This window comes from Oryctolagus cuniculus, chromosome 12 (assembly GCF_964237555.1).
Source record: "Oryctolagus cuniculus chromosome 12, mOryCun1.1, whole genome shotgun sequence".
Taxonomy (NCBI): Eukaryota; Metazoa; Chordata; class Mammalia; order Lagomorpha; family Leporidae; genus Oryctolagus; species Oryctolagus cuniculus.
The window spans coordinates 42353670-42366478 of NC_091443.1; the positions used below are offsets into that span (position 1 = coordinate 42353670).

General features: G+C 40.1%; 1 protein-coding gene across 10 annotated transcripts in view; it reads right to left on the bottom strand.

Annotated features, from left to right (window-relative positions):
- NPAS3 (neuronal PAS domain protein 3) overlaps positions 1-12809 on the bottom strand; it is a 927347-nt gene that overhangs the window by 708094 nt on the left and 206444 nt on the right. The window lies entirely within an intron of this gene.

The following is a 12809-nucleotide window of genomic DNA, read 5'->3' on the forward strand; positions in this document are numbered from 1 at the left end:
ACATTCCTTAGGATCAAAGGTGACTAAAGGCAAAGTACAGTCAGGAGCATAAAGCAACAGCCAACTCACAGAGGGCCAACTAATCTCCCACCAGCGGCAGTGCCACATTCATCAGCACAGCTGTCAATGCAGAGAAGTGGGAACCTGGCTAAGCTTTAGAAATCGTTCCAGCAGCTTCCTGCCAAGGCTCTGGGAGCCAACATAGAAATCCAAATTAGGTTATAGTAGCAGCAAAAACAGAAAAGAGAAAGGGCCAACTTTACCTATACTCATCCATAGTGAAACCTCTAAATATCTGTACAATGAAGGGTTCTGAATTAATATGTTAGTCTACACTCACCCTGAGTGGTGCTCTCCAAGTCCACACTAAAATTCTAACACGGAATCTAGACACAAATCCCTGAGAACTGGGAAAACAAGCCATAAACGTTTCTGAGGTGGTCAACGGATGGATTAACAGCAACTTAGTTAGCAATGAACAGACAAGGGACCCCAAGCAAACAGTCAGGAATGACGAGCAGTGGCCCAGCACACCATAGAATCCACACAGGCTTAGAACCTGCAGCACCAGGCCCCTATGGAGCTGAAAGAGGGTGACTCTCGAGGGAAAATCAGAACTCACAGGGGAATGTAGGGAAGCTCTATGAGGAGCAATTAGACGCCTGGCCCAGCTACTGAGACCACCTATCCGAAGTAAGGGTGGGAGGTCTGAGAAAATTAAGCAGGAGTTCTCACTGTTGACAACAATTAACTGCGTGCTGCAGAAGAGCTAGCAGAGAAGATGTGAATGTTCCGCACAAACAAATGAGAAGCATTCGAGGTGATGGCTATGCTGTTTACTCTGAGATGATCACTACACATTGCAGGCATGCCTTGGAATACTACATTGTACCCCATCAGTAGGTGCATCATGTGTCTGTTAAACTAATATCTATTAAAATTTTAATACAAAGACAGGAACCTTCTAGACCAGGAGATACTGGGCAGACTTGAGGGCCTAAAATAGATTATTAGGTGAAGACATGCACACTGAGAACCACACCCTTTCCCCCAGAGGACGGTCACAGCATCTGAAGCCTCCCCAAGAGAGGATGGCAGATACTAGAGTGAGATACCACTCAACGGGGATGTCCAACAAGCCCAGTTCACAGAGTGAGAACACCCAAACCACTTCATCACACATGGGCAATCAAAGATTCTAGGGCAGTACTGGGTGTTTGACCCGGATGTTCGGACACCGGTTAGGATACCTACTTCCCATATCAGATTGACTGGGTTCAAGTCTCAGCTCTGCTCCAGATGTCAGCTCCCTGCTACTTCAGATCCTGGGAGGCAGCAGGTGGAGGTACCAGAGGTTGGGGACTTGCCGCCCCTGAGAGAGACCTGGATTGAGTTGCTGGCACTTGGCTTCAGCCTAGCCCTGATCATTGTGGATATTTAAGAAGCAAAAGAGTTAATAAAATTTCTGTGTGTCTGTGTGTTCTATCCGTCTGTCTCTTTTAATCTGTGTGTATGTGTGTGTAGGCCTGTCACTCTGTCTCATAAGCAAATAAATGAGTTATTTAAGAAAAAAGATCATAAAGACAATAGCAGAAGTCTCTTCCACTTTAGAAACCAGGTAAAACAGGAAACCATACTCCTAAGATATAGACTAAGGGCTGATGCTGTCGCATAGTGGACTAAGTCTCTGCTTGTGGAGCCAGCATCCCATATGGGCACCGGTTCAAGTCCCAGCTACTCCATTTCCAACCCGGCTCTCTGCTATGGCCTGGGAAAGTGGTAGAAGATGGCCCAAGTGCTTGGGCCCCTGCACCCACATGGGAGACCCAGAAGAAGCTCCTGGCTCCTGGCTTTGGATCAGCCCAAATCCGGTCATCGTGACCATTTGGAGAAGGAACCATGAACCAGCAGATAGAAGATCTCTCTCTCTCTCTCTCTCTCTCCCCCTCCCTCCCTCCAATTCTACCTCTCAAAAAATAATAAATGGCAGATGTCCTAAACAGCACTCTGGCTCAGAATCAGCCCTTAAGGCATTCGGATCTGGCTGAAGAGCCCACGAGAATATTTTAGGCATGGAAAGCCAAGACACTCTGGCAAAAAAAAAAAAAAAAAAAAAGCCTAAATGAAAGATCTCTGCGAGTGAGATCCCACTGGAAAGAATGGGCTATCAAAGAAGGAGGTACCTTTTTCTGAAGGGAGGAGAGAACTTCCACTTTGACTATGACCTTGTCTAAATAAGATCAAAGTCAGCGAACTCAAAAGGCTTCCATAGACTTGGCAACTCATGACAGAGCCTAGGGTGATTAGTGACGCCATAAACAAGAGTGTCAAATTGTTAAGTCAACAACAGGAGTCACTGTGCACTTACTCCTCATGTAGGGCCTCTGTCCTTAATGTATTGTACAATGTGAATTAATGCTATAACTAGTACCTAAACAATATTTTACACTTTGTGTTTCTGTGTGGGTGCAAACTGTTGAAATCTTTACTTAATATATACTAAATTGATCTTCTGTATATAAAGAGAATTGAAAATGAATGCAACGGGAGAGGGAGAGGGAACGGGAGATGGGAGGGTTGCAGGTGGGAGGGAAGTTATGGGGGGAGAAGCCATTGTAATCCATAAGCTGTACTTTGGAAATTTATATTTGCTAAATAAAAGTTAAAAAAATAAATAATAAATCTTTAAAAAAAGAAACAGACTAATAAAGGAGAAGTAAAACATAAGCATATTATTATTATTAATCATCACAGAACAAACTGTATCAAAAGACAGAAACAGGACAAAATTAAAGAAAAACGTTCAGAGAAGAAAAGAAGGTGAAGCTGCCACCTGGAAGACTAGCATTCCATTATCAGAGTGCTTGTTCAAATCCCTGTCACTGTACTTTCCACCCAACTCCCTGATCAAGAGTCTGGGAGGCATAGAAGATGGCCCAGGTACTCAGGTCCCTGCCCCGTGTGGGGGATCTGGATGGAGCTCCTGGCTCCTGGCTTCAGGCTGGACCCAGCCCTGGATGTTGTAGCCATTTAGGGAGTAAACCAGTACACCAAAACTTTTCTCTCTCCTTCTCTTTCAAATACATAAAAAAATAAGAATACAGCAAAAGTGAGAGAATATCGATAGAGGAATTACAACAAAGATTTGAGATTACTTTCTAATTATTTTTTTTCTCTTTATGCTTTTGCTTAATTCAACAAAGTTCATCATCCAAACAGAAATGTCAGAGTGGGAACAGAGAAAATGGGAGGAAAATCAATGCTGTGATGCCAAAACATTTTCTGGAACTGTAGGGTAAGTTTCCAGCTTAGCTGAGACCACTGAGAACCCAACCCAACAAACAGTTAATTCACACATCACTCATATCTGAGGGAATTTTAACAACATCAAAGCAGACGGTTACATGAAAAAATAATCAAAATGTCATAATATCTCAACAACAAAGCCAGAATCTCTATGAAAATGGAAGACATGGCTTCAGATTCTGAGCTAAAATTATTTCGTCTTTAGAATTCCATACAAAACAACAATCAAGTGGTAAGCTGTAATAAGGACATTTTTAGACATTAAAGTCCTTCCGAACGCATCTTTCATATTCCCTTTTTCAGCCAACTACTGGTGGGTGTGCTCCATTAGAGCAAGGAAGTGGCAACACCTGGGACAATATGGAGACCAGGTCTGTACTCCTCCTAAGGCATCAGCTAGGTCTAACGAATGCCATCGGAGCCCTAGCTCTTACTGCTGCTAAACCGCGCATGATGGAGACAGGAGGAAGAAGATAGGAGAAGCGGTGATGATCCTACCATGGCTGGCTCCACGACACCACGTGTCTGTTGAAATAAACATCTCGGGAAAGCCTTTGATCTTTCTAGCTTTCTAACACCACTACCGACACTCGGGGCCAGGTCACTCTGCCTCGGATGCTTTCTTGCACATTAGATGGTATTTAGTAGCATCTCAGCATCTCCTCACTCGATGACAGAGGCATACCTCGTTATACCTGGCACGACCAGAGTCATGCAACTGTCCTTGAGGTCGGGAATGAAGAGGAAACCAACAATCTCCCTGGAGACAGATCAGTATGCAACACATCTCTCCAATACACACCATCCATGCTGAGCATGCTCACTTTCTAGAAGGGTATAAAAAGGGCGATGTTGGGGTGGTCACTCGATATTTTTATTATGAACACACATTGTTTTTCCCCAAAATATGTAAAAGTAAACAGTCTCAAAACAAAATCTCAAGGAGTATAACCTCTTACCTACAATTATACTCATAGGAATGTTACCTCCTAACTACACTTCCAGGAATGCAAAAATTAAGTTTCCAAAATTATTATTTGTGACACAGTTTGCACAAGTAAAATAATTAACTAACCTATATTTAATGACAGGACACTGTGAAATAAATAAGAGAATCCCATAAAATGGACTAGTATACTGCCATAAAAACAAAACAAATTTATCTTTGACTGAAATGGAATAATTTCCAAAACAAAGCATCAGGTTGAAAAGCCAAGGTGAACAAAAGTGTGCATATTTTATGCACATACAAGCATCCACATTCTCAAGCTTTTTTTTTTCTAATACAAATTGATGGAAGTGGTTGATTCCAGAACAGGGAACCAAGTGGCAGGAGGCCAGGGTGGGCGGGAGATCATATGCTGTTTTGTACCTTTTGAATGTTAACCACATGAATATCTTACGTATTCATATTAAAATAAAATGAGACCTGTGCCATGTGAATTTTTGTGCTCCAGTGGTTCTCCTGGATGACTTTCTCAACCAGCAACCACGGCCTCCTGGGGGAGCAGTCACGGCCCCAGCACCACCACCACATACGCTGTTGTTTCTACAAGGATACGCTCCACAGAAACTCAACAAAGAGGCTTGCTACGCCTCTGAATGCCATTGTAACACTGAACACATGCAAAGAGCCATCATTCTTCCTTCCGTCTCCAAGAGAGATTCAGGGTACTGAGGATTAAAAATATAAAAATAATATTAATAAATCATAATTAATACAAAACAAACGTCCATTATCATCATGAATTATCCTATCAGTCAGGCTTAAAATGGAAAAAAAAAAAAACCCCACAGAAGATTTACCCCAGTCAGTAGAATAGAGGTTACTTGTAGCAGGGAAATGTTATCTGGTTCTGAGTGGAAGGCCATCAATGAAACTGGCTCAGAGAACAAAGAGCTGGCAGGGAGATGGCAAAATGACTTCCTAACCCAAAATTCCACTTCTCATTTAGACTTCTCTTAGGTATAACTGGAAGAAAATAGCATGAGATCAAAAACAGGGGGAGGAAGTTCTGGCTTAGCTGAATGTATGTTCATTCTGGGGCAGTCATTTACACTGTCATTGAGGGGGAATAATTTCTGAATACAGAAACAAGGGGAGGATTAATGAGTAACAAAACAATCACAGAGAATATTTGCAAATTGGAGCAGAGAAAACAGAACTTTCTAACTTTACATATTGAGTTGATTTATTAAAAGGCAACCTGAAATCACTGAAATGTACCAGAGACTATTCTGAGCACTTACATTCTTAAAATATTAACTAAATGACTGGTATTCCATGGATTTTACAGCAAAGGTAATTTCTAAAGTTAGGGAAAAGAGTGCAGCAAAAATCTATCAATTTATTGCATGATCCAGCAATGGCTTACTTGAGTTTTCAGGTTTTAGCTCTGACAGGGGACACCGTGGAGCTGAAATAATTTCAATGAGGGGTTGAAGGTTGAGGAAGAGCAGTTAACCTCTTAAATCTTAGCAGGTGCTCTTTTCATTCAATAAATATTTTTAGACTGACCACTCTATGTAAGACACTAGGAATTTAAAGGCATTTGGACGAATCTTGGGGCATAACACTTACATGAATTGTAAAAACATCCTCACACTTTAGAATAAGACGAAGTACATTCAGTTTTCCAAAATCATTTAGAATACAGACTTCTACATGCTTCCATATATTCTTTTCATGTTGACAGATAAAGGTATGGATATAAAAGTGTGTTGTGTCGTATATGCCAAAGATGTCTCATAAATAACAGCTATCAGTGAGCCATCAAATCTTGATATTTACGTACTGTGTCAGAACTAACACCTCAGTATTCAGCAGATGACTGGTTTATTTAACTCTAAGGTAGCGCTGTCCAATAGAAACACAAGGCAAACACTAAAGGTATCTTAAATTGTCTACTGCCTCCATGGAGAAATCAAAAAGAAATGCTTGGAGTTACTTTAAAAAATATTATTTGGGGCCACGTTCTGCTTTGTGGTTAAGACAACGGTTGGGATGCCTGTTTCCCATATTAGATTGCCTGGGTTCGATTCCCAGCTCCACCTCTTGATTATGGCTTCCTATCAATGCAGACACCTTGAGGGAGAAGCTGATGGCTCAAGTACTCTGCTCCCCGCCATCTCCATGGGAGACTGAACTGAGTTCCAGGTTCCCAGCTCCAGCTGCAGCCCAGCCCCAGCCATTGCAGGCCTTTGGGGAATGAACCTGTGGATAGTGGAGTGGGCCCTCCCTTCTCCCTCACTCTTTCTGCCTCTCAAATTAAAATACATGTATACTATCTATTTAACCCCATCTAACCAAAATATGATCAGTTCAATATGAGATGCAAAAATACTGAGATATTCTGCATGATTTATAAAAGCCTTTGAAATCTAGTGTGTATATTCACAGCTTGCCTCAATCAGACTTGCCTCACTGCCAGCAGTCAACAGGCACTTGTGGCTCATAGCTACCGGAATGGACAGCACGGCTCTAAGGTATTACTCATACACAAACATAACTGTCCCAACACTGGCTCATAAAAAATATGTGAATGAATGAATGAAAAAGTGTACTCATTGTTCCTTACGTTAATTCATCTGAATATGTTTGTACACAACAATCCCTAATATAAAATCCAAATTTTGCTTAAAAACAGAAAATTACATTTTTGCTCAAAGTAATCAATATTGGAACAAACTGTAATCACACACTGAGGATGAACTGCACCCTGTGGTTATTAATATTGCTACAAATATCCTTCAGAGAAGAAAAGTGGCAAGGGTGGGAGAGTAACGAGAGGTTTTCACTGTTTGTTTCACATTCTGTTTGTTTCTCGAGGACTTTGCCACCTACAACATAGTGTTGAACATACTATTATGCTAGGAACCAAATTTGAATTAGAGTTTATTGAGTGTGTATATGCACATATATTTTATGATTCATTAAAGCAATTCAATATGAGAATTTTGGACTGAAAATTTTCTTACTGTATTTATGATGACATGACCACTTTTCTCACTGCCTATATAAATCTCATTTTCTAAATGATTGCCTGGCACCTTCTAAAAGTCTAAAATAAGCATGATTTCCTTTAGTTGTTGTTTTAAGAAAAGAGACTCCTTGATCTTAAACTAAATGTATGAGTCCTTTTTGTTTGTACCTCCTAAAACACTGTCTGTAATTTACTATCCTAATTATAAGAGAAGCTTATTAATCATTTCCTTTTCCATCCAGAGAATTTTAGGACAGCAATGGAACTAAGAAATATTTTAGTCCGAATCTCATATTTCACAATTCGGTAAACTGAGTCCTACAGAACTGATCAGTGAAGATTAGCTGATAACTACATGAGAAGGCAAAGTCACAGCTTCCAATCGAGTCCACACAAACATGCCTCGTTACTTACTCCTCTAAGAAAACCACTTTTACATTTAAAGAAGCTTCTTCATTCTTTATAGAATATGGAAGGAAGAATGGAGATTAAATTCAATCAATAATTTCTCATTCCATTACTGCAAGGATGTTTTTACTTATTGCAAAGATAGGCCATTGTGCCTATCTTTAAAAAAGAAAAGAAAACCTGACATACAAAAATCCTTAACTTGCTCCACATATAAATTAGGAAGTAATTATTTGCATTACAAAAGATTTCACTTTACAAAAAAAGATATCTAGCAAGGTTCCTTGAAGACTCATGTCCCATGGTAGAGTAAAAATTCAATCCAATTTATATAAGAAATAGGGAGGCCAAAAACTTGAGCAGAAGTGTAATTTCTACTTAGAAATCTTCCTGGCCGGCACCGCGGCTCAATAGGCTAATCCTCCACCTAGCGGCGCCCGCACACCGGATTCTAGTCCCAGTCGGGGCGCCGGATTCTGTCCCGGTTGCCCCTCTTCCAGGCCAGCTCTCTGCTGTGGCCCGGGAAGGCAGTGGAGGATGGCCCAAGTGCTTGGGCCCTGCACCCCATGGGAGACCAGGAGAAGCACCTGGCTCCTGCCATTGGATCAGTGTGGTGCGCTGGCCGCAGCACGCCAGCCATGGCAGCCGTTGGAGGGTGAACCAACAGCAAAAGGAAGACCTTTCTCTCTGTCTCTCTCTCTCACTATCCACTCTGCCTGTCAAAAAAAGAAAAAAAAAAAAAAAAGAAATCTTCCCTGCCTGAGTAGGGCTGTCTCCCCATGCTCCTCTCACCTTCTGGTAAACCTCTCCTCTGTGCATTACCCATTTATGCATTCCAGGATTCACTGAGTAGATGACTCTTGACCTCATTTAAGGGGCATTTCAGTGCTAGGCAGTGGCACACGGAGGGGAATAAGACCAAGCAGGACCGGTGCATTGCAGGATATGCCCACTGCTGGTTGCCTTTTCTGCATGGCCTCCTCAATTCTGAGCTCTCTGAGGGCAGGGACTTTGATTCCAAGGGAGTCTGCAGGACTAGCAGAGTGCCTGATTTACAGGATTCCGGAAGTGAGTACCTATTCACTCCAAGTGAATATTGAGGGGAAGGGAGAATTTCTGAGGGCTTCCATGCACTACATTCATTATGGAATTTCAATTCTCACAAGATTCCTAGTGATGGGAATTTATCCAGTGTGGACTCTCAGGCTCAAGGTTGAGGTAATACAATGGAAAGTGATGGAACAGTTATGCAAACTGTTGTCTGTAAACAGTCAAGCTCATCACTTCCCCACTTTACTAACAACCTGATGTCTATGCAGTGTGCTGGAATGCGCATCATACGACACACATAAGCAGAGACATAAAAGAGAGAGACAGAGAGGCAGAGACAGAGAGAGACAGAGAGAGACAGAGAGAGAAAGAGAGATTCAGGGATGAAATGAGATTTTCCCAACTTCCTTTACTCACGCATCTCATTTCTCAGAGGCATACTCTATGTTTATACACAAGGCAATGCTCAGACAGGTCCACGAAACTAACCCATCTATGATTCTTCATTTGTGATTCATAGGGTAAAGCCCGGGTAACCAAGTTAAGATTTCCAAGCAAACATACCTAGCATTCTATTTTAGTTATCTTCAATAGAGTTAGTATATTGTCTTTGAAAATAATTTAGAAACTACAAAGGCTCATGTTCCTGGTTCCAGAAGCCTGGGTTAAATCTCAGTAGTGCCATTCCTTGGCCATATAATCTGTGGTGTAACATCAGAAGAGATGCGAAGATAAAGAGCTGAGAGACAGAAAAAACTGAGTATGACAAGAAAGGAACTAACACACAACTGGCGAGATAAAAACTGCATGTCCAATAGCACCATACTGAATACTGAAGAAAATCAAACCACCGAAGGAGAGAGCAATACTGTGCTGTTCTTCCAGAACTCTGAAGGACAAGGAATTGAAAATGATGAGAGTATTATCATGAAGAAAACAGATACCCCTATGGAATTATACCTTACATAGTGAGAGACTGAAATAAATGCAAAACTGAAGGGCAAAAATTGAAGAAAAACTATGGAAATTTTAAAATAAAATGCAAATTCAAAAGGGGAAAAATTGCAAATTAAAACAGCACATTATGATCCACATAAAGAAAAGTTTTGACCTCCTCTTTTCTATAGTTTCTTTTCAATTCTGACCTATTATTTTTTCTAGGCAAGCACTGATATTTCCTGACAACTCAACAAATATACTTTTGGATTTCTTATTACAGAGTGTAAAGGACTAGCACTCTTAAACGCCTAAAGAAAAATTCTTACACATACACACTGACACTCTCATACCCTGGGGACAGGTCTTCAATGCTAGACCCAAGGGCTGTGGAAGATCCGCGGCTCTCTCTGTAGAATATACCAGCTTCTCCTCAAAGAAACAACATTGTGGCTGGCACCAGATATGCCCTACAACTTAATTACCCTATGAGAGACAAAAGAGCAAGAATTACAGTGATTTAATTACAGGGAAAGTTTGTAAGCCAGGAATTTCGTAACAAGTTATAATTCAAGTATGATAATAAAAAGTAAAATATTCAAGGACTCAGAAAATTTGACTCATAAATCACTTAGAAAATCACTTGAGGATGTACTCCAGTTAACTGAGAAATGAATCAAATTTAATTGAGATGCTGTGCTAGGAAAGGACTTAGAGATTCAAAGTTAGATGTGTCTCAGTAATTGATGAAAATGTCACAGAAGAGTATTCATATCTTAAAGTGGTAAAAATAGTAGCCATAAACTGGGTTCAAAACAATTATTCCTCATTAGAGATGTTATACAATAAGGTACTGCTCTACACCCAATAGGATGGCTTTAACAATAATAATAATAACAACAACAGAGACATCAGTGTTGGAAAGGATAGAGAGGAATGATGAATTTCCAGTGTGTATGCAAATAGTTCAGCCAGTGAAGAAAAGCATTCAGAGAGTCCTCAAAAATGTAAAATAAAGAATGGACTGTATGACCCTGCAATTCCGCTCCTATGAATATGTCCAGAGGAACAGAAAACAAGTTCTCAAACACACACACTAGACTGTGTACAGCAGCTCCATCCACAGCAGCTCTCAAAAGGTAGAAGCAGGGGCCGGCGCCGTGGCTCACTTGGTTAATCCTTCCGCCTGAAGCACCAGCATCCCATATGGGCGCTGGGTTCTAGTCCCGGTTGCTCCTCTTTCACTCCAGCTCTCAGCTGTGGCCCAGGAGGGCAGCAGAGAATGGCCTAAGTGTTTGGGCCCTTGCACCAGCATGGGAAACCAGGAAGAAGCACCTGGCTCCTGGCTTTGGATCAGCGCAATGGCAGCCATGGCGGCCATTTGGGGCAGTCAACTAACAGAAGGAAGGCCTGTCTCTATCTCTGTCTCTCTCTCTCTCACTGTCTGTAACTCTACCTGTCAAATAAATATAAAAAAAGAAAAAGAAAAAAATTTTTTAAAAAGGTAGAAGCAACCTAAATGTCCATCAACTGACAATAAAACTGTGGTATATCTAGATTATAAGGGATTACTATTCAGCCACAAAAACAGCAAAGTATTGAGATAGGCTACAAGATGGACAAACCTCAACTTTGAGCTCAGCCAAAGGTTTCACATATTGTATCTGACTCCATTTACAGAAAACATGCAGAAAAGACAAAGCCATGGAGACAGAGCAGACTGTCGCTCTCTATTTTCTGCAGGAGGAAAGTGGGAGGTGAGGGTGCAATGGGCACAAGTTTTTTTCTTCCCGGGGTGACAAGCATGTTTGGCAACTATATGGAGGTGCTACTTGTTAGACACTGTGAATGTACTAAATGTCGCAAAATTGTTCCCTTTAAAATGGTTAACATCACGATATGTGAAGTTCTTCACTATTAAATATAATCATAATAGGTCATAAAAGGGACTGCAAAGCAAAATAACCAAAGAAGGAAACCTGCACCTGATAGAATTTCAGAAGTTTTCACTGTAAAGAAATAGTAAATGTTTGAAAAGAAATAATTTATGCTGACTAGCCCTTACACAATGTATATGTGTTTGGAAACATCACATATCACCCAACAAATATGTACCACTTATATATGTCTCTTAAATTTTTTAAATAAAAAAAATCACATGGTATCCAAAAATAAATTTTTTTAAAAATTTTAAAAAAAGATAAGCTTTAAGAGGCATTTCTACTGAAATCAAGTGAATTGTCAAATTTTTCTCAGGGACATTGAAAACCAGCCTGGGTGTACATATATCACATTCCTTGGTGTAAAGATGCAATATTTTAGAAATGCCAATCTCTAACAAAAAGTTCAAAAGGATATTCATTAAGTTGACAAGAGATGTCAGAGCTTAGCTGTAAAATTTAATAGGTCAGAACTTCAAAGAAACTTTAGAAGATGAGTAGGACAAAGGTTTCTTGCTACCAGATTCCAGAATATTATAAAAATATAGTAATTAAGACAGTATGATTCAAGACAAACACTGATATATATCGGAGGGCAAAAAATAGCTTCAATCCTAGAATCTAGCATGTAGTCATTCAGTTAATTCGTTTCTCTTTAGAATCCACTATCATGCAATAAATGCAGTCAAGTTCAGAATCCACTATTCTCAAATACTCATACTAAGAGCTAGCATCAGAACCATCCCTTATTAGATAGCAAAATAATCTCAGCACTATTGTAGAATTAAAGGTAAAAAATAAAACATTCATGTATGCCTTGTGTTCTGATAGGGAAGGTTTTTAGAGTAAAAGTAATGAAGAAATGCCAAAAGTAAAAGTTGACAGATTTCAGTATAGAAAGAAAAAGATATGTTAAAATAAAAAGCAAATGTGAAGCTGTAGAAGCTACTCAGTCTATAAATGAACTACAAGTCATAATTATTTCACAGCAATCAATTACAAGCACTAACATTCTAACAAAAAGGAAGTAGGGCCTACTAAATGACAGAAGAAATAATAAAATATTTAAATTGTCTATTCAATATGTAATATTCCATTTTCAATGGAATTCTGAGTTTCATTATCAAATTAGGAAATGCTTTAAAACCCTCGTGGTGTTGACAAAGGTGTGGTGAAACCATACCAT